The sequence below is a fragment of the Pteropus medius genome, unplaced genomic scaffold (assembly GCF_902729225.1).
Source record: "Pteropus medius unplaced genomic scaffold, Ma_sr-lr_union100, whole genome shotgun sequence".
NCBI lineage: Eukaryota > Metazoa > Chordata > Mammalia > Chiroptera > Pteropodidae > Pteropus > Pteropus medius.
In genome coordinates, this window is record NW_024340692.1 from 12,675,294 (window position 1) to 12,699,015 (window position 23,722).

The window sequence follows — 23,722 nt, forward strand, 5'->3', positions numbered from 1 at the left end:
ACCTGATAATTTGAGGTGTGAGACTCATAATTCTTCCAGCCCAGCATAATGCTATGGGAGAGATTATGCAATATTTTCTTATTTCATTGACCTCAAAGGTCTGGGAGTATGGTGATTTCTTTAAATATCCATTGCATTTGTACTGTTTGGGATTTTCCTAAGCAGTTCATAAAGCTATGCCTGCATTTTTATTTGTAGGCATTCTGAGTTTTACATGATCTTAACTTTCTGTTGGAAAGAGTAACTTTTATTTGTAGAAAATAAACCTCTTTCAAGGTTAGTTTAGGGGATGCTGGCTAGTCTTTATGCACTGAAATTTGGTGAATGAGATCTTGTTTAAGCCAGTCTTTTTGTAAAATTTTGGAAGACCCTTATTATAGCTTCCTGAGCTTGCTTCTTTCTGGAATAAAGACTTTGATCTTTAAAAAAATGTCTTCAGTAAAAGCATAGGAAATAAAACTAATTTGCGAATCATACTGAAAACTTTTAAGGTCTCCTTTTCAGACAGTTGTTATAGATTTCTTTAGGTTTAGTGACCAGAAAGCATATAGTCTTTCCCTCCATAATTTGAAAGTGGAAGGATCTTGTACTAGTTATTCACTTTACTTTCTATACCTCCAGCTCTCCTGTCTTCTAGATCCTTACCGTCAGTTTACAAATTAAATTCAAGTATCTTGCATCTTGAAATAAACAGGCAAGCAAACAAACAGTGAACAACAGCAATAACAACAAAACAAACTAAAAACAGTCTTATTTTAATCATAATTGATCCTTTGTGTGCTGCCTAAATTTCTTTCATTTATTCAAATATCTTCAAGGAGAAATCATCTGCATTTAATGTGTCTATCAATCAATTGAAACTGCTTTCCTTCAGGTCACTAGTGATATCTTGTATCAGCTGGGAGTCTTTGTCTTGTCTTGTTGAATTAACTCCAACTGGCTTAAACATACTAGAGAATTCTTGGCTGAAAAGCCTAATGTGAATGCTGGCCTTAGGTGAGGCTTAATCCAGTGTCTGAAATGGTTCACCAAGGACCTGGATTCTCTCCATGTGCTTGCTTTGCCTTCCATGTTTTGGCTTCATCCTTAGGCTCCTCAGGGCCACTTACTCGCCTTTCCACTCCCTAGCTCTAGAGTTCCCCTTGTTACAGCAATATGTCTGTAAGCTGTTCCAAATATCACATTCTCACATTAAACTCTCTAAGAAAGAGAGAAAATGTCTTTTTCTCAGAAGCCCCAGCAAATATCTCCTTTTATCCCATTGTCTCTGCTTGGGTTCCTGCCCATTCCTGAACCAATCAGTCACTCTGGCCTGGGGTTTTGAATATGGAGATTGATTGAAGCCAGTCGTGGTCCATCTTTGGAGCTATGGGTGGAAAAAGTAAATCCAGATCACATGATTAAGAGTGGGAAAAGAGTGGTTCCCAAGGCAAAGTCAGAGTGCTATTAACAAAAAGAAGAGGCTCTTGGGCAGCAACCATGGTTGCTATTTTTGAAACAGTTAGAACTTATTTTGTCTTGAAACTCAACTCTCTTGGTATCAACTCCTTTCTATCATGGTAACTCTAACTCTTCTGGTTCTCTGCATATTTCTCAAGCCATCTTCCTTCAATTTCCTTTCTGGCTCCTCTTACTCTGCCTGTCAGTTAACATTGATTTCCTCAGGATGCAATCCTTTGTTTTTGTTCCTTTTGCTTTCTTTGGTTACTTTTATCTTCTGTGTCTTCTCAGCTTCAGCTCCCAGGTTAATGCAAGGAGTCTCCTATCCTTAGACTTAATGATTTCCTAAAAATGTGTCAGATGATTACATGTACAAAAGTCAAATATATTCTAGAAGGCATTGGGCTGTGTGTATGAAAAGATGGTTATAAAGCCCCTAATTATACCTCTCCTTTTAGACATTATTTTCAACTAGAAGATATTTCCAAAAATGTGTAGCTATTTTCTTTAATTTAGTAATTTTCTTTCATAATGGATCATGCTTTCAGCAGCTTAAATCCAGTGACTATCTGGACACACAATAATTTCTGACTTTCATGATACTTACATTTCTTTTCATTAATGTCAGCAATTTAATTTTCTTTTTCTTTTTACTTCTTTTCTTTTGGTTAAAAAAAACAGTAAGCCCCAAATATAATATACCCCAGTGGCCAAATAATTACACAGACTTTGTTAGGTGAAGATGTTGCTGCTACATCCAGAACCAAACATCTGTCTGGTAAACACTGTCGTCGTGTGATTGTTCAAAATATTTATTCATCTGCTGTGGAAACAAAGTACATATTTGGCATATGAAAAGTGATTTATGTATTGTAGTGTACAGAGGTGAAATGAATGAGGGCTAATTGCAGCCTGAATTTCCAGCCCATGTATATCCATTTGCCTCTAAGACATCTCCACAAAAATGTCTTAAAGGGCACCTCATTCTTCTAGCATCCCTCCTGTATCCTCTAGTTCTGGCAGAGACACCACCACCCTCTTTACTTGATAAAAACAGAAACCTGAAATTATACCTTATGAGTTTTGATCTCATCCAAACACTTTGCTTATTTAATACCCTATATCATGAAAATGCCCTGTTCTCTCCATCCCTATCAACATTTACTCTAGTACAACCCATGTCATTTTTCAGCTGGTTTATTCAATCATAGAAGCCATTTCACGGTTCTTCCTTTTTTAATCCATTTTCTGTACTAGAGGTCAGCAAATTGTAAAGGGCCAAATAGTAAATACGATAGGCTTTGGAGACCGTATGGTCTCTATTGCGACTGCTCAACGTTGCCTTTGCAGTAGCGTCATTGACACTATATAAATGGATGGATGTGTCTGTGTTCCTATAAAACTTTATGAACGCTGAAATTTGAACTTCATTGTGTTACAAAATATTACTCTTCTCTTGATATTTTTAAAAGCCATTTTAAAAATGTAAAAACTACTCTTAGCTCACAGGCTATCCAAAGTCCTGCAGGCTGCAATTTGCTGAACCAAGTTCTACATGTTACCAAAATGAGCTAACCAAAATATAAAACTGAACATTTCATTTGCATGCTTAAACCTATAATCAAAGTTTTGTCAACAGGGGCTGAAAGAATAAGGTGTATCTTCCTTGATGGATCATATCATTGATATATTGTGGAGTCGAATTTGTAAAAAAATTAGAAAATAACTGAAGTGTCACCTTTTAAATTTTAATAGAATATTATAAGCCCATGATTCATTTCAATAAACTTTAAGTGGTATTTCCTGGCATTTTGTAATTTTATAAATAAAACAAAACTGAATGCAGGTAAAGGCTTAAGTGTGGGTAAAGAGGATAGATGCAGATATTCCAAAAACTTCTATGGAAAACTGAACGTTTTCAAGAGCATCAGTTCTTTACTCTTTTCATTGTCACTTTAAAACTTATGATTTTCTTTGATATGATAAATGTTTGCCACTAGAACATCTTTTGAGCTTATCTGAAAAGATTATGTCCATTTTTGACGCAAAAGTAAATGATATATAGATATACACTTCAGAGGAAAAAACATATCATAACCGTTTGTTTTTAACTTCATTTGGCAAAATTCACTTTATTTTATCTTGGCATTTCCTCTTGATTTAGAATTAGTATTTCTCCTCCCCCCCTCCCCCCGTCCTCATTTTCCCCCCTGGTGATCTTCACCGCCTGGTGGTTATACCCTGTATAAGGCCCATTCTGTGTTGAATTGAGACCAACAGATTAGTGTGGCTGATGTGTGACTTTTGAAGATAGGTCATAAAGAAAAAAGAAGCTTCTGTCTTGGTCTTTTGAATCACTCACTTTGGGGGAAGTCACCATGTTGTGAGACCCTCAGACAACCCTGTGGAAAAGTTCATGTGGAGAACTATGACCTCTTGCTAACAGCCATTGCCAACTTGCCAGCCATGTGAATGAGTCACCTTTAGAAGCACATCTGAGTTTTCCAATGAAAACTCAGGCCCAGTGACATTTGACTGCAGCCTCATGAGAAATCCTGAGCTGAAACTGCCTAGCCAGGTTGCTCCCAAATTCCTAACCCGCAGAAACTGTGAAAGATAATGAATGTTTATCATTGCTTTAAGCCATTAAGTTTTGGAGTAATTAGTTATGCAGCAATAATAACTAATCCAATATGCTGTCTCATTTTTTAATTTCTTCATTGGGGAACTGTGATTCGTGGAGAACTTGCCCATATAGAAGAGAAAGATGAAGAATGAACTCTTAAAGATTGTGAACATTCTCCAAGATGTTGGTGATGCCTCAAAATCTCTATGCCTTCTCATCACCTGCTCCAGATTTTAATCCACTTTTCAATTCATATCTCTTCTTTGTCCTATCTGATGATAAAATATCCCCAGTAGTGTGAAGGAGGTTCAAGTTTTCTATATTCAGCCCTATAATTTATCACCGCAAATGGTCAAAATTGGGGGGTGGGAATGAAGTGTCCCTAAAAGCCAGACAGGTGTGTTAAATGTGTTGAAGAAAATGTAAACTATAATACGATAAAGTGCTGAGGTCTGTGGCTAAACTGAAGAATACATGCCGCATCTCAAGGGAATCACATTCTAAAAATAAAAAATATAAATAAATAGCACTTTTTGCCCAACTTAAACTCTTTATCTACAGAATTCAATCAGATGGCACCAATTTTGATAACTGATCAAAATGAACAACCATGTTAACATATCGCAAAGGACAAAAGAGTTTTTACTGAAACCTTTTTCTTTTCTGTCTTCCCATTGGCATGTAGTAGCTCATAATAAATGCACTTAAAACAAGTTTAGCTTTTAGAAGATGTAAAAGTATCCATTCTTTACATACGTCTTCAGAGAAACTTGTTTTATCAGTTATCTATTGCTGCATAACCAAAATTTGGTTGCTTAAAGCAATATATGTTTATTACTTCTCACAATTCTGTGGTTTGTCTCAATGATTCTTCTAGTCTGGAATGGCTCAGCTGGGGCTGGATCACCTAGGATGCCTCACTTACATATCTGGACCCTTAGCTGGGACAATTGGGACCGAATCCCTCTCCATGTGTCCTCTTGACCTCAAGGATGCTAGTCAGACTTCTTCACATGGTGATCACAGGATTCCTAACAGCAATAAACTCCAGTGATCATCTGCTTTTCAAGCCTCTGTTTGTATCACATTTGTGTCTCATTGGCTAAAGCAAGTCGCATGATTAAGCACATGGTCCACCTCTTGGTGGAAGGAATGGCAGAGTTACCAGCACATGCCTGAAAACTATATGGTACTTTTCATTTATATAGGGAAAGAAGGCTCTGTTTGGTGGGAAATTTTCCAAGTATAGGAAGGAGATTCAGATGGTGGTCAGGCAAAAAGGATAAATGTTTACTTTTACCACAGTGCCTTCTGGCACAGCATGTCAACAGCAGCCTAGATGCCATGGAGCACAGTCATGCTGGAGTAGCTGGCTGTTGCCAGAGTTCAAAGAGACTTGGAGGAGCAGACAGAGTAGTGAAGTGGCTAAAGGAGGCTTGAGGTGGTGCCTGTGGACCTCATGGACCATAGTGGACCAGAGGAAAAAAGAGTGTCTGCATAGAGTGAGTGCTGTCCATGGTCAGCCTCATCGTCCAGGAGACAGATGGGGCCTGACCAACACCCACAGATTCTTAAGGAAGCTTCTCTGAATGATGTCTGTGGAGAGGAGCTAAGCTTATAGCCCTTCTCAATATCATCAGCAAAAGCATTCCCAGGATGGCTGACTGCCAGGCATCTGCTCATCTTTTAGCAGGACTGACATCCACCTGTGCTTGGAGACTTTGCTCAGCTCATCTTATGCACATGGGGTGGATACCTTACTTCAACATCCAAGGGCACTTGTAAGTCCCCTTATTCCCTACCTCCAAAATAGAATGACATTCCTAACAGCCATGGAAATGATGGCAGTCATAGTGTGGAAGAGATGCCACCCACCCAGCACCTGTACTTGCATAAAACTGAACAAAACCAGTTTGAGATTTCATTTACTGGCTGTTTGCCTCCTCCTACCCCACCACCCCAAGGCCTTGCATATAAGATAGGAGGAGTTTATGGCCTTTTTTAATTTTTAATTTTTAATTTTTATCTATCTATCTATCATCTATTTATTTATTTTTTAGGCGAGGCAATACTTGGTTGACCTCACAGATTGCAAGGACCTTGTCAGCTTACAATCTCTTTTATTTTATTTTATTTTTTATGCCTACAGCACCTGGTCTTCCTAGTTGGTCTCCCATCCAAGTACTAACCAGGCCCGACCCTGCTTAGCTTTCAAGATCAGATGGGATTGGGCTTGTGTAGGGTGGCATGGCTGTAGACTTGGCCTTTTAAAAAATAATCTACTAACTTGCTTTAGGGAAGGGAGAGTAGGAAAAATTTACATAAGTAGGGTCTTTTCTCTGATGGGACAAGAAGGACAGAATCCTCTGATTAAAATTAGAAAGAGAGGATTTCAGAGGAAAAAAGATTTTTAATGTTAGACTTCACATTTGTTGAGTGCCAGTTATGTGCAATACTGGGCAGTATGTTACAGAGAGTATTTCATTTGATCCCAAAATAACCCTAAAAATTTATGTGAGGGTTTTCACATTGTTGATGAGGAAACTGAAGCCAAGAACAGCTAAATACCCTGAGCATGCCCACTGAGCTAGGAATAGGATGAATCTTGTGTTCTTTCACTGTGTCATACTGCTTTCCGTGACTCTATGGGTGAGCAGTGGGGAGGCATCTGGGTTGGGTGAGGTTATCGTTAAGACTAAAGTAACTTTGATGATCATGCTGGTATGAGGCATCATACTGTTTGCCTCTAGTTCTCTCCTGGCCCCCAGGACCCTCGTCCTGTTCCCTGTCCCATGATCTCTGTCTTTGTTCCTCACTGACTCTCCCCAGCCCAACCTTGACATGGTAGCCATTGATTGCTTGAAGTTGGAGGAATCTCTAAATCAGATATCTGTCAAGTGGCAAAAATAATGTTGTTGCAGGTCTAAGAAGATGACATGGGCTCATAGAGAAATGTCAAGTTTGAATTTCAAACCTACTTTCTCATAGAAATGCGATTGCATGGGTAGGTATTTCTGTTGCTAGAAATTAATTTTAAATGATGCTTTTTAAAATGGCCTATATTTCTTCTCTTTCATTGGGAGGTTGTATCCTGGGTTAAAAACTAGAGAGATTTAATAAATAGGGTTTCCAAATAATTTATCATCCAAACCGAAAACTTCTGAGTATGGAAGGGGGAGCTATTCATAACATCCTAGAACTATCCCAGATAAACAAGGATAGCTACCCTACCTAAGGGAATTCTAGGAGAAAACACTTTTGAAAGCTGAAACTACTCACATATATTTTATAATTTGATGACAAGTTGTTTTGGTAGTATCTTAATAATTTTGAAGAAAATACATACATGTCTCTGGGGCAAATTTTTAAACAGTGAAAGGAAAAGTAACTTATTAATAGCCTTGGTGCTTTCAAATTGCCAGTAAGTTTCTCTGGTCTGGTTCGCACATTTGGATCTTGTCTTTCATACTGAACATTTGCACACTATCCAAATATAAACATCTTTAATGAAGCAGTAAGATACTGAGGCGAAACAATGTCCAAGGTGTGAATTATTGCACCATCCATAACTCATGCTGAAGTGTGACTTTTGTGATTGCAAAATGGCTGTTTGCCAAGTTGTATAACAAAACTCCTGGTAATTACAGCCCTAAATAATTTATATTATCTTTAAATATCTATTTTTAAGTTGCTAGAAACTGTAATACAAAAACCCAAGTAGTAATACCTCATTTTCAAATTCTTAAGTTTATTTAAATAACTAGTGTTTATACTAGATACTTTCAAAGTTGTTTGTTTCTTTTCTTAGTGATTTTTAAAGAAATATTAATGGATAATAGGTGGGGGTTAGATAAGTGAAAGATGTCTTTAGTGAAAGACTTGTGATAAATTGCTATACTTCAGAAACAATTCTATACATGAGAAAATGGTATATCAGATCTTCTGAATTTCTTTGGAAAGTTTGGATTTATATTATTCCATTTTTATCATAATTAAACTGTGGTTCCCTTGACATAAATTATATGCATTTACAAATTTGGAAGACCTAAGATATATATATGTTGGACAAAACATGCAAAATTCAACAATACTCAGTAGCTGTTTGTTTTCAGCGATCTAGGCACTTAGATGCTCCTAGCTCCAGATTTTTCTGTGGTTCTCCCTTCTGCTCCCCAACTCTTCCTTATCCTGTTTCTTTGCATTAAGATTCTGATCTCTATTCAACCTGAAGGCTGTTAATAAGTGATCATGGTCCACATGATCTACAATGCTGCCTTTCTTTTTTTCTTTGTAGAGTAGCTTTTAGAAAAGTACTTAGAAGAACGAGTAGATATCTCAGTCACTGTGGCAAAGTTAGTTGTGGGTACAGGAATATGGGAGGCAAGGGATGTCTTTTTCAGCACCTCTCCTTATGTAAATATCTAGTCCACCTACCCATCCTTCATTATACAACTGGCTGAAGTCATTCTAGTTCACTTGGAAATAAGAACACATCTGTAATTACAAGAAACAGTTTCATGAAAAGATGTACTGAAACATGGAGCTTTTGAGAAAGTGCTTAATAATTGCTACTTTGTTTCATAAATCACTATATTTCCCTGAAGGTAGTGATAATCAATGTGCTTCGACTCTCAGCTTTAGCTGGAAGAATTGAGGAAGAAATATTTCACATTTATTTGTCTCATCCAGTACCCAAACTTATTCAATATTGCCTTTTTTCTTTGCACCAAATGCACTTTCGGAGAGGAAATAAAACTCTTTCAGAATCACTAGGAATATTTCCTATATGAAACCTTCTTACTATGAGTCCGGGATGCCGGCTTTCTGAACTTTCCTATCTTAAGTGTGTTTTTTAAAGCTTCTTTTTCCTTTCCTAGGAAAAGTTTGTTTCATAGAATCTGAAAGAGATCTTCGAAATCAACAAGCTTAGTGGTTTTATTTTATTCTTCAGAACCCTAAGGTGCCTCAGAAGCTATGGGGGGTGGGGTGGGTCAGGCGCATAAGAAGGTAAGATGCCATGCTTTAGCCTCAGTACCTTTACTTTTATCTGTTTTATACAGTGGGCTCTGTATAAGATTCTCTTGACCATATTAACCAAATGTTTGAAAGCTTTTGATCTATTTGAAGTGATTAGTCCTAAGTGTTCCAACTAGTTAATGACAAGGTCTAGGTCTTGATTTTGTGGACTTTCTGCCTTGTTATATTATTGCTATACCTTATGAAAAGGGAACCGAGTCCCTAAGCTGCCGAGCAATAGACAGTCATGAAGAGACCACTTATAAAGAGGAAATGAGCCTTTTTAGAAAATACCCAACCTCACTTAATTCAGGAGTATATAAATTAAAGCAATGGTGATTCATGTGTGTGTGTGTGTGTGTGTGTGTGTGTGTGTGTTATGTATGTATGTATTTTGCTTTTGCCTATCAAATTGGCAAAGATAATAATACTCAGTGGATAAGCAGAACATGGTGAGATTGGAGTTCTCAACGTGTGTTTTAGGGGTGTAAATTTTGGGGACCATATTTGTACAGAGAGCTTGAAAAATATTTATGATTTATTCACCCTATCAGCCAGTAAACTCTGGTGCAGTCTAGCACATATTCACAAGCTACTGACTAGTCTGTGAGTGTAGACTGAGTTGGGGATACCCATGCTATGCAGAGATTAAATGTGTTGACTGTCATTTCTCTACATAGCCCAATAACTCCACTTCTAGAAGTTGATCCTAAGAAAATAATTTGAAATATTCTAAAAGATATATTCATAGAAATGTTCTTTGCAGTATTTTTAACAGTGAAAAATTACCTTGACCCTAAATTCACAACAGCAAAAAAATGCTTAAACAAACTTAATGACTATATGGTGAAATAGTAAAATCAAGTTTACAAATGTTATTTATTTATTTATTTTTATTTTTAACCTTTTAAAAAAATTTAATTGTTTATTGGGCTAACATTGGTTAATACAATTTATATATAATTTTCAGGTGTACATAATTTGACATCTGTATATTCTATTGTATGTTTACCACCAAAAGTCCAGTTTCCTTCAGCTACTATATATTTGATCCCCTTTACCCACTTCACCCTCCTTCAAACCCTATATTTGACCCCCTTTACAACGTCTACCTCCCCACTCCTTCCCCACTCCACTAGTAACCACCAATCTATAGTCGTCTGGTAACCACTAGCCTATAGTCCATGTCCATGAATCTTTGTTTGTTTGTCCTACTCATTTGTTGCTTTTAGGTTTATATCCCACATATAAGTGATAATATGTGATTTTTTAACTTTATCTGTCTGGCTTATTTCACTTAGCATGATTATCTTAAGATCCATCCATGTTGTCACAAATGGCAATATTTCATCTCTTCTTATGGCTGAGTAATATTCCATTATATATATGTACTACCGCTTCTTTAGCCAGTCATCTATCGTAGGATACTTCGGTTGCTTCCAAGTCCTGGCCACTGTGAATAGTGCTGCTATGAACATCAATGTGCAAATATCTTTTTGGATATGAGTTTTCAAGTCTTTGGGGTAAATACCCAGTAGAGAGATTGCTGGATTATATGGTAGATCAATTCTTAGTTTTTTGAGGAACCTCCATACTGTTTTTCATAGTGGCTGTACCATTTTGCAGTCCCACCAGCAGTGTATAAGGGTTCCTTTTTCTCTGCATCCTCTCTAACATTTGTTATTACTTGTCCTGTTGATTATAGCTATTCTAACAGGTATGAGATAGCATCTCATTGTGATTTTGATTTGCATTTCCCTAATAGCGATGTTGAGCATCTTTTCATATATTTCTTGGCCATTTGTATGTTCTCTAGAGAGAAGTGTCTGCTTAGGTCCTCTGCCCATTGTTTGACTGGATTGTTAGTTTTTTTGTTGTTATTGAATTGTATGAGTTCTTTGTATATTTTGAATATTAGTCCCTTATTGGAGGTGTTGCTTGCAAATATATTTTCTCATTCGGATGGTTCTCTCTTTACCTTGTTGACGATTTCTTTTGCTGAGCAGAAGCTTTTTAGCTTTTACTTCCCTTGCTTTTGAGGTCAAATTCATAAAATTCTCTTTAAGTCCAAGGTCCTTGAGTTTAGTTCCTATGTTTTCTTCTATGCCTTTAATTGTTTCAGATGTTATGTTCAGGTCCTTAATCCATTTTGAGTTAATTTTGGTGTGTGGTGATAGACAATAATCTAGTTTCATTGTTTTGCAGGTGGCTTTCCAATTTTCCCAGCACCATTTATTGAAGAGACTTTCCTTTCTCTACTTATGTTTTTAGCTTCTTTGTTGAAAATTATTTGCCCATATAAATATGGGTTTACTTCTGGACTCTGGATTCTGTTCCACTGGTCCATGTGTCTGTTTTGCTGCCAATACCATGCTGTTTTGATTACTGTCACTTTGTATAATTTAAAGTTGGGCAGAGTGATGCCTCCAGCCTTGTACTTTTTTCTCAGGATGGCTCTGGCAATTCAGGCTTTTTTTGTGCTTCCATACAAATCTGATAATTTTTTGTTCTATTTCTTTAAAAAATACTGATGAGATTTTGATGGGGATTACATTAAATCTGAATAATGCTTTAGGTAATATGGTCATTTTAACTATATTGATTCTTCCAATCCAAGAACACGGAATATCTTTCCATTTCTTTGTATCTTCTTCAATTTCTTTAAATAGAGTCTTGTAGTTTTCATTATATAGGTCCTTCACTTGTTTCGTTAAATTTATTCCTAGGTATTTTATTCTTTTTGTTGCAATTGCTAAAGGAATTATTTTTTCCATTTCTTTTTCTGATGCTTCATTATTAGAGTATAGGAACATTATGGATTTTTGAATGTTGATTTTGTATCCAGAGACTTCACTGCATTTGCTTATTGTTTTTAGTAGTGTTATAGTGGAGTCTTTAGGGTTTTCTATATAGAAAATCATGTCATCCACAAATAGTGACAGTTTGACTTCTTCGTTTCCTATTTGGATGCCTTTTATATCTTTCTCTTGTCTGATTGGACTTGCTAGGACCTCCAATGCTATATTGAATAACAGTGGCGATAGTGGACAGCCTTGTCTTGTTCCTGATCTTAGAGGGAAGGTTTTTAGTTTTTCACCATTAAGTGTAATGTCGGCTGAGGGTTTATCATATATGGCCTTTATTATCTTAAGGTACTTTCCTTCTATACCGATTTTGTGATGTGTTTTGATCATAAATGGATGTTGTATCTTGTCAAAGGCTTTTTCTGCATCTATTGATATAATCATATAATTCTTATTTTTTAATTTGTTTATGTGGGGTATCACATTAATTGATTTGCATATGTTGAACCATCCCTGTGCCTCTGGGATGAAGCCCACTTGATAGTGGTGTATAATCTTTTTAATAAGTTGCGGTATTTGGTTCGCTAGTATCTTATTTAGGATTTTTGTATCTGTGTTCATGAGAAATATTGGTCTGTAGTTTTCTTTTTTTGTGTTATCTTTACTTAGGTTTTGGTATTAGAGTAATATTGGTCTCATAAAATGAGTTGGGAAGTATTGCCTCCTCTTCAATTTTTTGGAAGAGTTTGAGAATAGGTATTAAATCTTCTTTGAATGTTTGGTAGAATTCACTGGTGAAGCCATCTGGTCCTGGACTTTTAGTTTTTGATGATTGTTTCAATTTTCATACTGCTGATCAATCTATTTAGATTTTCCAGTTTTTCTTGATTCAGTCTAGGAAGGTTGTAGTTTTCTAAGTACTGGTCCATTTCTTCTAGGTTATTAAATTTGATGTTAGATATTTTTTCATAGTATTCTTGTATGATCCTTTGTATTTCTGCGATGTCAGTTGTTAATTTCCCCTCTTTCATCCCCAATTTTGTTTGTGTCCTTTTTCTTTTTTCTTTAGTGAGTCTAACCAGGGGTTTGTCAATTTTATTAAACTTCTCAAAGAACCATTTGAGAAGTTGTTGCATTTGTTTTTTCTATTTTGTTTTCATTTTCATTTATTTCTGCTCTAATTTTGATGATTTCTTTCCTTCTGCTGACTTTTGGCTTCATTTGTTCTCCCTTTTCTAGTTTTTTTTTTTTTTAAGATGAAGCACTAGGATGTTTATTTGGGCTCATTCTTGTTTTGGAGATAGGCCTGTAATGATATGAACTTTCCTCTTATGACCACTTTTGCTGTGTCCCAAAAGTTTTGACATGTTGTACTATCATCATTTGTTTCTATGTAACTCTTGATCTTTTTATTTCTTCTCTAACCCAGTTATTCTTCAGTAGCATGTTGTTTAATCTCCATGTATTTGTGGTTCTTCCTGAATTCTTTCTGCAGTCGATCTCTAGTTTCAAATCATTATGATCAGAGAATATGGTTGGTATGATTAACCCTCTTATATTGATTGAGGCTATCTCTGTGTCCCAGTATGTAGTCGATTCTTGAGAATGTTCCATGTGCACTAGAGAAGAATGTATAAGCAGTTGTTTTGGGATGGAAGGCTCTGTAAATGTCAATTATGTCCAGTTGGTCTAATGTGTCATTTAAGGATGTTATTTCCTTATTGATTTTTCTGTTTGGATGATCTGTCCATATCTGACAGTGGGGTATTTAGGTCTTCTACTACAATAGTGTTTTGGTGTGTTTCTTCCTTTAGTTCTGTTAGTAATTGTTTTACATATTTCGGGGCTCCATGATTGGGAGCATAGATATTAATAAGTGTTATGTCTTCTTAGTGCATGATTCCCTTTTTCATTATGAAGTGTCCCTCAGTATCTTTCTTTACCTTTTTTATTTTGAAGTCAATGTCGTCTGATATGTATCGCTACTCCTGCTTTTCTCTGAATGCCATTTACTTGAAATATTATTTTCTACCCTTTCACTTTGAGTCTCTATTTGTCTTTGGAGGTGAGATGTGTCTCCTGGAGGCAGCATATGGTTGAGTTTTGTTTTTTGATCCATTCTTCAACTCTGTGCCTTTTTATTGGTGAGTTGAGTCCATTTACATTTACGGTGATTATTGAAATATGAGGTCTTCCTACAGCCATTTTATCTTTTGCTTTCTGGTGGCTTGGTGTTTCCATTGCTTCCTTATTCTTGTGCTTCTGTTTTCTTTATTTTGGTTGGCTTTTGTGGGATTTCCCTCTGGTCCTTCTTGTTTTATGTTATACACAACAGTTATGAATCTTTGGCATGTGGTTACCATTATGAATATGTAAAGGATAGTTATATATATATAGTCGTCTGTTTTCTTCTGCACGTGCCTTATCTTCATTCCCCTTTGCAAATTTGGATCTTCGAATCCCCCCTTTTCAGTCATTGTTATCTCAATTTGTTCCTATGTATGCTGAGTGTTCATTAATATCTTGTTATAACAATTCTCCTATTATTTAAGCTTATAATGCCCTGCACTCCTGTGCTTCTGTTTGCTCGATAGTCATTTTACTCCTAATTATGTCTTTTTTTTTTTTGTCATTTTGTTTTAGGTGAGCTGACCCCTTTTAGTATTTCCTGTAGTGCAGGACTAGTAGTGGAGAATTCTTTCAATTTTTGTATGTCTGGAAAAGTCTTAATTTCTCCTTCATATCTAAAGGAGAGCTTAGCTGGACACATTATTCTAGGGTGGTGGTTTTTTTCACTTAGTAATTTAAATATTTGTTCTCTTCTTTCTGGCTTGTAAGGTTTGTGCTTAGAAGTCCGAGGATATCTAATGGGTTTACCTTTATAAGTTACCGTTTTTTCTCCCTGGCTGCCTTAAGAATTCTATCTTTGTCATTGATTTTTGATAACTTTAATATAGTGTGTCTTGGTGGGGGCATTTTTGGGTTGAGATAATTGGGTATTCTGTTGACTTTTTGAATTCCAAACTCCAGCTCATTCCTTAGATTTCAGAAATTCTCATCACCTATTTGTCTGAAAATGCTTTCTAGTCCCTGTTCCTTTATCTTGCCTTCGATAATGCCCATTATTCTTATGTTTCCTCTCCTAATGACATCAGCTAGTTCTTGAATTTCTCTTTCATTATTTTTCATTCTTCAGTTTCTCTCTTCTTCCTTCTGATTTTTTCTAGATTTCTGTCTTCGATATCACTGATCCTTTCCTTCATTTGGTCGTCTCTATTTCCCAAGTTTGCTATTTTATTTTTCAACTCTTGCAGTATGTTCTTCATCTCCAAAAGTTCTATTTGATTCTTTTTGGGTGTTCCAGTCTCCTTACTCTGCTCATCTAGTTCTTTTTCAATTCCTGAAATTGTTGATTTGAGTTGTTTTGGATCTCACTGAGTTTTTTCAGTTTTTTCATCCTGAATTCTCTGTCATTTAAATCGCATATTTCTATATCTGTAAGCTTATTTTCTGGAGATTTTTCTCTTTCCTTCTGAGATGCCTTGTCACCTTGATTGGTCATGGTTTTTAATGGATTATTTCTCCACCTGGGCATTAATGGAAGTGTATTCTGCTGTTTTTCCAGAAAGAAGATTTATTATATAAAGGTCCCTCTTTAGCCTGTTGCAAAGAAGGCGCTTTTTTTTTGGTTTCCAGTAGGTGGTGTCTAAGTCTCTTGGATCCCTGCTTTATATAAAGTCTTAATAACCCTTTTTTAATTTTCTTGTAGATATTTAATCACGCTCGCTACCCTCAGTTTCAGTCCCTGTCAGAGTCAGCATTTGCTCAGCTTCCCCTGGGGTTCCGTGGTGATCGGTCTTGGAGGGTATGCGGGGAGGGGCCCTCTGGATTGGGAGTTGGGGGCTGCGGCTTAGCCTCGGTTTTGCAACCGCAGCCAGCAAAAATCAGCTGTTGTTCCTCTGCGGTCCTGTCCCGCTTCTTTGCTTTCTGCTCTGATGACTGGGCCCTGCAGCCAGCAGGCCACGGGGAGCTCACAGCTATCCCTGACAGGAATGTTTGGGAAACTTGCTGCAGGGATCCCCCGCTCCTTCTCCCCTCCCCTTCCTCCTGCAGAGAGCTCCAGTGGCTGCAACAGGCAGCGTCATTATTACTCTTGGTCAACACCCCCCTCTTAGCTCCCCACTTTTTAAAACATGGGGTTCTGACCTGTGGTAGCTCTTATGCACAGATTCCATACTCAGATGTGCTGGTGTGCAGTTTGGGTGTTTTTTGTTGAGTTTTAGATGTTCAGCTTATTGTTGTTGCAAGGGGAGAGATCTGGGGACGTCTCTCCGCCATGTTTCTGGAAAGTAAGGAACACTTTTACAAACAGCATATTACCAGTGTTCTTGATGGCGGAGGGGATGTTATCTGCCCAGCTCCGCTTCCACGGCAACACCGCAGTCCACAGCTGCTGTGGCTCCTGGCGCTAGGGATGCTTGGCAAAAGTCCTACAAGTGTTTTGAGAAGAGTTAAAATGATTTTAATATATAGTTAAGTGAATAGAACGTCATATAAAGTATAGGCTAGAATGCTTTCAAAATATGAATAGGTACAGAGACTAGAGAGAAATAGCCTAAAGTGCTATGATGATTATCTCTGGGCAGTGAGATTATGGGTGATTATTAATTTCTTCTTTGACTTTTAAAATAATTTCCCCAATTTTCCACATTGTATGTGTGTTATTTTTATACAAGAGTCTTGGAGAAATGAATTTTTTCTCTTTCTGACAAGTCCAGTGAAAGTGCCATCAAAATCTTGGTTCTTTTCTGATAACCCAGGAAATGAAGAGAGGGCCAGAGCCTGCCTTCCTTTGTGCTGTTTTTGTTCTGTGAACAGAAAAGATTTCCTTGTGTTATTTGTCATCTGGCATACTCATAGTTCTCTGCCTGCAACAATTGCTCCCTGAATCTTTTAAGTTAGTAACATCAAGGAACCCTGGGTTTATGTTTGAGAGAGTATAATGGCTGTGTTGGGGCTCAATTAGGACTCATCACACGTAAGCACACTTACTTTTATGTAAAGATACTAAAAGAAGCCCAGGGTTTCACTTCAAGCTATATCATTTCCTATCTATGAGACTTTGACCAAATTTGGAAACTCTCTCAGCCTCAATTTTTTTTACCTGCCAAATGAGAATGATGATACCTCCTTAATGGTGTTATTAAAATAAGAAAAGAGATAATATGCCTAGCATAGCACATGATGTTGATGTCAAAGGAACCTTAAAATCTTTGTTTGTTTGTTAATTTGCTTCACTTCCTCTGGGCCTCCTTTCTTTATTATGGAAATTATTTAAGGGGAGAGCGGTTTTGGGGCTTTTAAAATTTATTCCATATCCAGTATAGTGGGTACTTGGGTAGATATAATCTTGAGAATCAGAAGGATTGGCCAAGGTGGGTAGATCATTCTGGCAACTCCAAGAGAGCAAGAAATGGTAATTCTTGTTTTTCATGGGCTATGGAGTGCCATGGTAACAACTTGTATGTATTTATGTGTGTGTCTCAGAGGATATATAAAAATCACAGTCATTTGTCTTCAGCAGCTGGAGGTCCAGCTTTTTATTATGTATTCATGACTAGGAGAAGGCGCCTAGCACAAAATAAGTTCCAGAACTGTGAAACAGGACATTTTTTTTTTTCATAGTCTACCAATCTACCCAGTGTCCGGTGCTCTACTCTCTATCTAGGTCTTTGCCCTTTCAGAAAACTGTTGTCAAATCCTCATCCTTCCATCATTTGGGGGAAAAAAATGACACTACTAACAGGTTTTGATGTTACCTTTCTTAAGTAACATTTGCTTTTAATGAGAAAGAAGTCTTAGAGCTAAGAGTATTGTACAGTGGAGGAATTCTAAGGTCCAGTTAGCAAGAGAGAACTTTGAACGTAAGGAGACCATCTAGAAAGGCCTTGAAATAATTTCTGAGGAAAACATCCTGTTTGGACTGTTTGCTCTTTAAAAGAATGAAAGGGTGCTGATCTAAGAAGACCAAGTGCTTAGAGACAGCCACCACTATAGGTACATTGTTCTTTGGCTCCCTTTCCTTTGTGCCCCTGGCCTCTTTCTAAGTCATCTCATTTCTCCAAATGTCACCAGCTATATTTGCTGTGAAGATGGTTGGATCTAGATTCTTGCAGGCCTAAGGGCTCATGTTGGAAGAATATAAAATTAAACCAGATCAGATATCAACGTATAAATAAAATGCACATGAGCCATTAAATAATTTTTTAAAAAAGGAATTGATGTTTACTGCCTCCTGGAACACAGCCCGGGAACCTGGATGAAACATTGGCACATGTCTCCAAGATGAAGCAAATGCAGTGTGAGATTTAAAAGCCAGTAATTCCAAAGGAACAATTAATTAAAAAGGGAGGTTAATTCACAGTTTACAGACTTAGCATCTGCTTGTTTAGCATATGCAATAAAAAGGGAAGTAGTGTAGATTTATAAAAATGTCAGTTAGATAATTTATGATATATGTACTAATTGTTTTTGTATAATTCAGTTCTTTTTTTCCCTCATGATACTTACTGAGACATTATTTTAGAACAGAATATGGTACTTATACCATATATCTTTTATGATCTGAATATTTTAAATTGAAAGAATTTATGTATACACGTATGTATATATGTATTTGTGTGCCATTTTGTCATTGAAATTTCTGGAACTGTTTTTTTTTTTTTTTAATCAGCGAATTGAAAATTATTTATTTGTGTGTTTTTCTAAGTAGATGTAACACAGGAGGCCGGTTTAATTTGCCAGTAACAAGAACTTAAATACATCTTACTAAAATATGAAGAAATACATGTGTTATTGCTTTATCCATTGCATATTTGTATTTACCTTTATTCTGTAGGGACATACTATTAGTTTAATTGCTTTTTCCTCTAGAAAGATGCCCCTACTCCAAAAGTATTTTATGGTTTCACCTACTTATGTAAGATTTCTTACAGAGGTCTAACTATACTGAAATATGAGGGTTAAAACTGAGGTAGAGATGTGGAAATCTAAGTTTTTTTTTTTTAAAGAATTTTTAAAAAAATTTTAAACATAGGAATGTTTAGGTTATTTTTCTATATGGAAATGTGTGTGTGTGTTTTTATTGGGTGCTTAAATTAGGATTCCTGTCTGATTTTGCTAAAGAAAATAAATCATTTGAAATAAGAATCTTTCAGTATTTTCCAACGATAAATTTTGGATATAGATTCTTTTCAATAACATGTATTCCTTCAGAAAAATCTCACCCCTCAGGGATCACTTCTTGAGTTAAAAATATCTAGCTCATAAATATAGTAATGCAGTTGCCTGTACTTAGAATATTGTGAACATCTGATAGACTTTTTTTTTGAAATTTACTTATGCCCCACCTCTTTCCAAAAAGAATTTGAAACTATAAGAAGAAAAGAAGACATATATGGCATGATTAATAAACAGGAAGAGTTAGGGGCAAACTAGGGGGTGAGAATATAGATGATAACATGGAGGAAACAAATTACCAACTGAAGTTTGAGCATAATACTACGATTAAAAGTATTAAGAACTTAATATTATATGAGCCCTTACTGAAATTTAGCCACTTAAAAGCTATACTTGGTTTTCCCATTTGTGTTCCTCTTTTGGCTTATTTCTTTAGTGGTATTGGTATGCTACTCCCACTTTCCATTCTTTGCCAGACTTGAAGATTAGGTAAAATAAGCAGTGAGTTCTTATCGATAGGTAGAAAGATTTACAATGGAGGTTATGAAAGGGTAGTCCATGGCAGAATGTGGTCTGCAGCTATGTTTTGTTAAGTGCACAGCGTTAAAAATACAGAGCTAACATTTAGAAATGAGAGGATTGCATATCAAAATTTAGACTTTTGACTTCTCTCAGAAAACTGAAAGAGCAACCAACCATCCAGACTACTTTCCTACATGATAGCAAGCAGCCCCAACCATCTTTAGATAAAGCTTATTTTGCTCCTTCCATCTGCCTGGCCTTGAGGAGGGCATTTGTGGGTAAAGCCCCCGATTAAGACAACACTGTTTGCAAAGTGCTTGCAGTCTAACAGACTAGATAGAATAAATATTGTATAGCTTGAACTTGTTCCTTAGTGATTTTCTTATGTTTTTTGCCTTGTTATAGACTTCCCTCACCCTTACCTATGGAGGGCACATATGAAGCCATTTATACCCATAATTCATATCAGATGATATATCCTCATTCAATATTCATTCACTTATTAATTCAGTCCAAATAATTTATATCATGTTTACTACCAAAACTCAGGTACAGATAACACTGTCTATAGATGATATTTTATAAAGTGCTTAATAGCCTGTATAAAAGGGAACTTTAAAAATACTGTACATTAGGATTTGTGTACTCTTAGATATTTAGAATCAACTCTAAATTCTCACTGGGAGAAACTACTTGCAATGTGTCAAATTACTTTGGGCACCAAATGACCTCCGTGGACTCAGAGATTTTACATCAGTCAGTGCTCAACTTACTCTTAGGAATGGAATAGCTAAGAGTCCGTATATTGAGAGTTGGAGCTGAACCATTACCCCAGAAAAGAAAGCCCACTGGTAGTAAGAAAGACAAATGTAAATATAAGAATTTTCAAGTAAATAAGGAAATATATATTCGGCTAGATTTATTCTTAGCCTGAATGTGATTCATTGGGGGAGAAGGGGACACTATTTTTTTCCCCCCAGATTCTAGCATTTAGAGGCAGAGCTAAACTTTAGTTTTCACATATCCTTAAATGCAAGGACCTGGTATAAAAGAAGCATTTTACAAAAAAGAAGTGTTCAGTAAATCTATTAATTATTGGAGTTAAAAACAACAGCAACAAAAACTCCTTTGGTTATTATTACCTTAAATACAAACAAAACGCAAAGATTTCTCAATCTTTGGATGTTGATTTCCCTTTAAATGACTTTTAAAATTTTATTCCTTAGAAACTAGTCCTTCTCAATCATTTAATCCTTCACCTGACTGACATTTGAACATTTGTTTTTTGTGTGGTACTCTATTTCCAGATTACAGTCATTGAAAACCTACAAAGTCTAAACACTGTAGGCCCAGTTTTAAGCTTAATCTACATTAAAAGAAAAAGTTTTCAAGTCATCTTAGTTTGATTCCTTCTATATGATTGCTTTTGTTATGAAGTTTTATGTCATGCGATAACTTATCAATCCATTAAAGGTCACACTGGATGATGTAAGCAGTTCTGTCAGATAGCTAAAGATAAATTCTTTAAAGAAATAAACCAGCAAATATCTTTCCTTATTCCAAAATTTGAAGTCTGTATCTGATTTTCAAATTAAGTGAATGAAGTTTATTCCATCTGTGTTCTTTACTTTTTTTAACGCTAAAAATGGAAGCCTAAAGACAGTTTATTATTTCTTTTAAAGTGAAGAACAGAATGTAATAGGTTAAATTTTAATCTCATCGTTCTCTAAGCAGCCTCTGTAGAATCTTTATTGCTAGGCTTGGGTACAGCACATTTTATTTTTGAAGGCTTAACTTAAGCTATTCCCCAGACTGTTTTAGTGAATAAAAAGAACTCTTTTATCTCCATACTATTTTGGTGAATATTGTACCTATATGTATATTGTCATGTCAATCTCTACAGAACTGAGTTTTAATAAATACTCCTTCATGATGGAAACTCAGAGTATTTCAGGAGTGAATGCCTGGTATTCTAAATGTGACTTATAGGTAATACTAATAAAAATGCATGTATGTGGGTACTGATAAATCTCATCCTTAGTTATAAGCTGGATTACTGTCATATGACTCTTTTTGTGTGAGTTGCATGTGCTAAGTATCATGAACACAGTACTAGGTACATGATTTCTTAAATTGTTGTTAATTGACCAATTCATTTTTCTACCTCATTGTTTTTCCTGCCTGATTGTGTGTGACCCCCAGTTATAAAGAGTTCATGGAAACTTTTTACTTTGTATTTATAGTGGCAGTCTTTGGAATGCTCCTGCTTATGAGAATTTAGGTAGTTACTAAAAAACCACACATTATGAACACACAGATGTTGGAAAAAATGCAGATACCTTTCTGAAGACTTTGTAGAGTAGGGAAAAGAGTTCCACTGTATGTTTTTGTTCTGAATGAGACTTACCTACTTTGGGATCAGAGCAATGTGTTAATTGTACCCAGTACTTGATCTTTGGGATGTTGTATTGGGTATGTGCTCAGAGAACAGGATCTGCGTGTGCTCCCAGATAACTATTTCAAAGAGTTTAATACACTATACATGAATATATATATTGAATTAGAGGTTTTCTATCAGGCTGGAAGGATACTCTAATACCAGCTCCCATGCCTTGGTTACATCCTCATGTGTGGTCTTATAAAATTGAATGAACAGTACAGACATGTTGACTAGCCAAGCTTCACTCATCCTAGCTAGACAAACTTTTTTGGTCTTCCTCTTAGGAGTCTCCCCAAGGCCTGCATCTGTGCCTCTGTTCAAAACAGCGACCCTCCCATAAAGTCCCCTCTAACTTCATTGCTAATTCATATCTTTACTGCTTTTAAGATTTCATTTGAAACTCATATCTTCTAGAAGGCTTCTCCAATTAGCTTTAATTCATCCTGACCACTTATCCATATTTTATCACTTTAGCCTTCTTGAAGGCAGGAATCATGTTTACTATTGTTATTTTTTTCTCCATATGTTACAGGAAAATTACTGTAATTCACTACTTATCATGGAATCAGAGACACTTGGGGATAGCTAGATATTTAAAACACGTTATGGTTCAACTCTCTCTTAATTTACATATGAGGATACTATGTCCAAGAGAAGTTCAAGTGGCATTTTGTGAATGTTTACTGATTGCCAGTTCTAAAGCTAGGATTTATTGCATTTTAAAATTTTATGTTAATGTAATTTCAGACTTAAGAGAAAAGTTGCAAGAACAGTACAAGTACAAAGAATTTCCTCATACTCTTTACTCGGATTTCACAAATGCTAGCATTTTACCATACTTGCTCTATTATACCCTCTCTCTATTTTGTCCCCCAAATTTTTAGAGCTAAGTTGCAGACATGGTACTTTGTTACTCCTACATTCTTTAGTGTGTAGTTTCTAAAGACAAGAAAATTCTCTTTTTGTAACCACAGTAGAATTATCAAAATTAGGAAATTAATATTGATACCTACTATTATCTAATATAAAGTCTTTAGTGATTTTACCAATTGTCCTAGTGTCCTTTTTAACAAAGGAAAATCCTGGATCATACGTAAGTGGCAGCTGTGAGAGTAGCACACAGATCTTTCAACTCATTCTCTCAGGTTCTTTCTGCCATTCTACGCTAAAACACCTTTATACCTGACCTCTGACAATGCCATGGAGTTATCTTGAAAGCCCGAGTAAACTTCATGATTTTCAGAGCTATTTGGTTGTTTCCAGAATCTGGGGATAGTAATGATGTTCGTTTTTTAAAGGTCAATGAATGCAAAGTAGAGATCTTGATGTCATTCTTCATGCTTTTCTTGTGTATGCCAAGCAATAGAGGTCTCATGAGATTAAAATTCAGAGAACTACCAGTAGACAATGTTTGACAGCAGCAGAACTTTGGCCGAGAATTAACTAGGGTTGGAGATGCCTGAAATGTAGATAGAACAATCAGTTCTCTCCTTTTTCCTCATTGAAGATGGGGGTGATGATCTTTGACCCCAGAGGAAAAAGTATCAGAATAGTCTGTGAAATGCAGTTTAAATAGCTCATCACTTATAAGTTAAATAACACATATTTTCCTACATTGCTACCAAACTTTTCTAG

The 23,722-nt window shown here is 36.1% G+C and overlaps 1 protein-coding gene and 1 pseudogene across 3 annotated transcripts in view; one reads left to right on the forward strand and one right to left on the reverse strand.

The window, feature by feature from the left end:
* Window positions 1-23,722, forward strand: part of GLIS3 (GLIS family zinc finger 3) — a 420,742-nt gene that overhangs the window by 81,377 nt on the left and 315,643 nt on the right. The window lies entirely within an intron of this gene.
* LOC120598286 (uncharacterized) lies at window positions 6,207-6,325 on the reverse strand (annotated as a pseudogene).